Source organism: Schistocerca americana, chromosome X (genome assembly GCF_021461395.2).
Source record: "Schistocerca americana isolate TAMUIC-IGC-003095 chromosome X, iqSchAmer2.1, whole genome shotgun sequence".
NCBI lineage: Eukaryota > Metazoa > Arthropoda > Insecta > Orthoptera > Acrididae > Schistocerca > Schistocerca americana.
The window spans coordinates 598,012,571-598,018,570 of record NC_060130.1 but is presented as its reverse complement, the minus strand read 5'-3'; positions in this window follow the sequence as shown (position 1 = coordinate 598,018,570).

Genomic DNA, 6,000 nt, shown 5'->3' with positions numbered 1-6,000 from the left:
TTATCTTCAATCAGAAAGATTCCCAGCAATTAGTAATAAAATGATATCCATTAAATGTGATGGGATACCCAATTTAGATGATGCTTTTTAGACATTGAAACTAGTACGAGTCCTCTAAAATATTTAAGTCCAGTCACCGTGCCTCTGAGCGACACCCACGCAGAGTCGAGCTGGCCGACAATGCCCATGGAGCCCAAGTCTCGGAGACAACAGCGAACACTGCAGCTGGCAGACTCAGTGGCAGTTGGAGACCACACACAATGTGGCACACTGAAGAGAACTGTCTGCCGTAGCTCAGCGCTCCAGTATTTAACAGGGAATCGACCAGTTGCTGTCCACACATGTGATGCCCATGGGCTGGCCAGCAGCAGGGGCTCCTGGCAGACAATGATACAGTTCATACAGCTGCGGCGCTATGAGTGTTTTGAGCATGGCTTATCAAACTGTGATGCGGTGCTCTCTTGAGTTGTGAGTAACGTCACCAAGGTCTGAATCATCTGACAGGTTCTTTTCTTGGAGCATAACTCTCTGTAGCCTGTTGAACATTTGTGTGACCTCCTCGTGCTGAGAAATCATAAAACTCTTATCGATAATGCTGTGTTTGTTTCAGTTGCTGACAGTTTTCCCATTGTTCAATAAATTATATTGGATAAGAATTCTAGAAATATAAACAGTACCAAACAATGGGTCAGATGAGACATTTATCCGAAATTGTCTTTGGTTTCTTCTAGTGGATTTCATTACTGTGTTTACTTTTTCTGACTTCACATTTAATGTTCTATCAGAAACCAGTGGAAACTTTAAGCAGTATTGTCTCACAATGACCGTATATTTATAACCTACAATGCACTCAGCAATATACAAAGGCAATCCCCGTGAAAAAGGTCTATTTTTTGGAGACGTAAAAACTGATTATATGGTCGTTGGTCATACTGTTGTTAGTAGTGCTGCCTATGCTTCCAAATAACAATGCACATGCTTCACTCAGGTCCTCAGTCTTGGCTTGACAACCATTCGAAATGGAGCTCTCATTGAATGCTAATGCCAAGTGCAAAGTTCACACAGTTATTTGATTTTTGTATGCAAAAGGTGTTAAACTGGATGAAGTGCATTGGCAATTCATGAATAGTAATGCATGGTCGTCAAAAATGTTTGCAAGTGTTGTGCAGACATTACAGCCAGTCATTGAAATACACAACAAAGTTTCAGTTTCCAATGAGGCAGTCGTGAAGATCGAGAAAACCGTGTGTAAAGTTTGGAGGATCGTTCTGGATGCTCTCTGTGTTTTGATTCCTGAGGTTTCCTGAAGCATTATCTACAGGATTGTAATGGGAAAGCTGCAATATGAGACAGTGTGTGCAAGGTGGGTACCATGTTTTCTGACAGAAGACTACAAACAGCAACTGACAGGTAGTGTGAAACACTGAAAAAACTCAGTGGGGCAATTCATAACTGTAGAAAGGTATGTTGGGCAAGGACATAAGCATTCTGTTGTAACCAGATGAAACTATTTTCATCTGACCATAACTGTGGGTTCTTTGATTGCTCTGGGAGAAGGCTCATCAAAATAAAACACATGAAATATTAGGTGCTTTATTACATTAATGAGTAAAAGATTTCCTTAACTTTGACGCAATTCTGTGGCTCAGGGGTACTGGATAATTTGCAACTGTCCCTGACTGGCAAAGCATCACTTGTTGCTCTTATTAACAAACTGTTCTGTTTAACTGTCACTGTTCTATGCAGCAATGTTCACTGCTGTAGCTGAGGTCTCGGCCTGGGCAGAGTGCTTCTAAGCTCAGCCCTATATTGACCTCTTATGTGAGGGTGCTGCTGTGCTGAGAGGAGGAGGTGTGCTCTTTGGGAGTGCCTCCCATACATTGTTGCAGACTGCAGTGAAACCTCGCTAACATGCTAACATCTATAGTATCGATAAGCATAGCCAACTTAGCTGTGGTGTTGCAGTCGCATCCCCCCCCCCCCCCCCAAACTCCACACACTCATAACATATGGTAGATGCACATGACAACACCAGGGGCAGGACTGAATACAGACGCAGATGAGGAGGGAGGGAAGGTAACTGTGGCAGATGGTGCCTCCCTGCCGGCACCCCAGTATTTACCACAGGGGTGACCAGGAACTCCAGCCAAAAAACCAGTCACTGGGTTCTTGCCCGCATCCAGAGACACAGACGCTGAGGTCAGCTGGATGGCAAGGGATCTTATGGAGGAGTGTGATGACCTTCTGAGGGTGTCTTGTCCCTGGACATTGGTTCGGGCAACTGGTGGAGGCCAGCCCCGGTGGTGTCAGCAGCAGGAGAGCATTAACCTTCGTGGGCACCACAGTGGACGGTGCTGGCAGTGGCTGCCGGACAGCCAGCTGCAATTGCAGGTGTGAACCCCTGCAATATGTTTGGTCTGCTGCAGTACCGACCAGTGACCACAACAACATGTCAGTGTTTAAATGTTGGGCAACAGGCCTGTACAACAACTCATAATAAGACAATCTCACAGTCCAACATTGCAGTTTTTGTGCTGTCTGAGGTGGGACAGACTTGGCAAGATTGACCAAGGCTCTCAAAGGCCGATGATCTGGCAACAAATAGAACTTCCATTGCTACGAATACTGGTGGAATTTCATAACACCATAGATAATGGCAAGCACTTTTCAAGCCAACTGTAGTTACACTGTGCTTTGTTAAGAGTGTTTTTTTTGTTTTTTTTTTAGATCTGTCAGAACAACCAGTGTTACAGGAGAGCATCGCTCCAATCCCAAAAGAAGATGCATCCACAGCTAGTATGATAGGCATATCTGGGTCAAAGTGAATCAAACATCTATGACTTAACAAAGCCTCTTTCAATTTCGAAAGTGCATTCTGGCATTTTTTTGACCATGCAAAGAAAACATTCTTCCGGTGCAGCTGGTTAAGCAGAGCAGCAGTTTACACAGCATTAGAATAAATTTTATTCAGCGAGGGTGAGCTTCCCATGACCGACTGGATCTCCATAATGTTACTGGATGCCAGCAGATCTCTAATTGCAGCCAACTGCGATGTAGTTGAATGTCTATGCTGTGCATTTAGTATGTGACTTGAATAGTTCAGTTCTTCCTGGAAGAAGGAGCACTTTTTCTTGTTGCACCTTAAGCCAGCTGCAGAAAGAACTTGAAATAAACAGTCTAAATTTACAAAATGTTGCACAGATGTACAAATCATGACAACAATATTGTCCAGATAGTACAAGAAAGGACTTCCACTGTTGGCTGTTCCAGGAACTGTTGAAAAATTGCAGGAGCTGAAGCAGTGTTTGAAACAGAAACAAACATAAGTGAATGTTTATCATAAAGTATTGCTTAGACTCTTCACCCACTTGTAACAATACATATGACTCTTGCAAATCTATTTTAAAAAAACATCTACCATGTCCCAGTCCATCCATCAATTCCTGTAGAGATGAAACAGGAAAAGAATCCACTACAGTTTGTTGTTTAACTGTAGCCTTAAGGTCAGCACACATATGTAAACTACCTGAAGGCTTCTTCAGACTGACCAAGGGCAATGCCCATTGCCTTGCAGAAATGGGTTTGATAGCCCCATTCTTTTGCCATTTTTGCAATTCCTGAGAAACTTGCTCATGTATTGCATGGGAGGCAGGTTAGGTGAGAGAAAATCACAACTGTGTGTCGTCATTCACAGGGATGTGAGCTTCAACATCTTTTGTCCTTCCTATACATGGTTCAAATATTTCCTTTTACTTACTACACAAGTCAGAAACGTTAGTGTGAGGCACAGAGACACTGATTTGCAATAGTCTGAGGCACAGAGACACTGATTTGCAACACATTGTTCTAAATGCGCAAGCTGAAAAAAATCAAATAAATCTGATAGAAATATGCTTGCACTGTTTTTGGAATTGAGTACATGATAAGTTACTGGCAAGCTAGACATGCCAAGGACTGGAATTTCTTGTCCATTGTAGGCAGGTAAAACAGAAGTAGGCTGTTGTAGCAATGGGCTACTGATTCTCTCATAAATATCTCTGTTTATCAGGGAAACAGAAGGACCAGTGTCCAAATGTAACATAACTGCCTTATGTTCCACTTTTAAATGAACAAAAAGTTTGTTCACCTGCCAGCATATTGCAGTGGAAGCTTTTTGTCATGCAGAAGTACTTGCTTCAGCTCGCGTCCGAGTGAGTGGCATCGCCTGCACTGTGAACACTTGTTGACGGCAAAGCTGTGGCCGCCAAGTGCTAGCACTAAGGCAGCTGTCACCCTGCCTAAACACACAGTGTGAATGTGACCTTCATGTTCATATTGAAAGCCAGGATTACAGCATGGACGGTCTTCCCAATGATACCTCAAAAACTTTCGAGGACATGATTTTCTCCCAGAGTTTCATAACACACATCTGCTCTCACTGCTTTTACTGTTTGAGCTCTATTCTGAACTACTTGAACTATTCTGTACATGAGACTAAGTGTCTGGTGCACTACAAACAACTGAAACACTAGGAGCCTCAAAATCAACCTCTGTTGAGTCCACAATTGTTTCAGATTCAACAACAAAATTTTTAAAGGAAGGTCTGGCAGTTTGAGAATTGCAGCACTAATGTGTGCATTTGATATTTTCTGCATAATAACATCATGCAGTATAACTGCTATATAGTTATTGCCACCAAAACACTATCTTGTGATGTCTGATGAGACCTCAGAGTCCTGCTATCTGCCGTTTGGCTGTCTGAGCAGGCTTCAGATGAAAAAATTTAAACCAAGCAGCTGCTACACAGATTTCACCGTCAGAAGTCATCTAACAATTGCACAAGGGTATTGTACATAACATTTTGGAAACAGTTCAACACACAGTTTGTAGACTTTGGAACCAATGATTACCAAAAAGTAAGCATTGAAGCATAGCGCTCCATACTCGTAATTCTGTAGGTGGCAAAGTGCACCTCTAATTGCACCTTGTAGTCCAACCATTCTTTGTCCTGGCTGTGGTATTGGCGAAATTTTGGGGCAGCTACTGGCGGTGGTGCTGCTTGTTTGTTTGTTCGGTAAGAACATCAGTTGTCTGACAGTGAGCAGCAAGCATTCAGTCTGCTGTGCCTGAAACTGTGTAATTTCAATTAAGACACATTTCCTGTGGTGGCCCAGACATGTTGAAAAATAGTACAGAAACAAATACAATTGACAAGAAGCAGAGAAATAAAATTTAGAAAAAAAAAAAAGACGTGCAACAGGCAGGCAACTAGCATGAATTACAAGCTGGTTAAACACTGATCATTGTCACCATTTGTCATGACTAGATGAAACTACTTTTATCCAGCAATAACTGTGGGTTCTTTGCCTGCTCTGGGAGAAGACTCATCAAACTAGAACAAACGAAATATTATTTCACTTTATTCCATCAATGAATAAAATATTTACTTAACTTTGACACACTTTCTTGCTGCAGACATACTAGGATAATTTATAAAAGTCACTTACTACTAAAGGATCACATCATGCACATATTAACAAATGGTTCTCTTGCAGTATAAAATGCAACATTTACAAAAGTACTTTACATCAGAAACTTTAATTGTCACTGTCCTACATGATAATGTTCATTGTTGTTAGCTGAGGTCTGGAACTGGGCAGAGCACTTCTGTGCTTGGCTCTGTTTTGGCCACCAGTGCAAGGACACTGCTGTGCTGAGAGGGGAGGCATGATCTTCAGGAGCACCTCCCATATGTCACTGCAGACTGCAGCGAGACCTCGTAACATCTGTGGTAGTAATATGTATTGCCCACTTTGGTGTGGCACGTGATCTCTGGATGATACACACTTTCTCCACAACACTCTCTCATGTGTCACCCTTTGAACTTTCAGTCTTCTGCAACACTTTGGTTGTAATGTGATCATCCTCCCACGACACAGTCTGGACTTGGCACTGAGCGACTACCAACTGTTCCTGAAGTTGAAGGAACATTTGTCTGGATGGCACTCCCACTCCAACAAT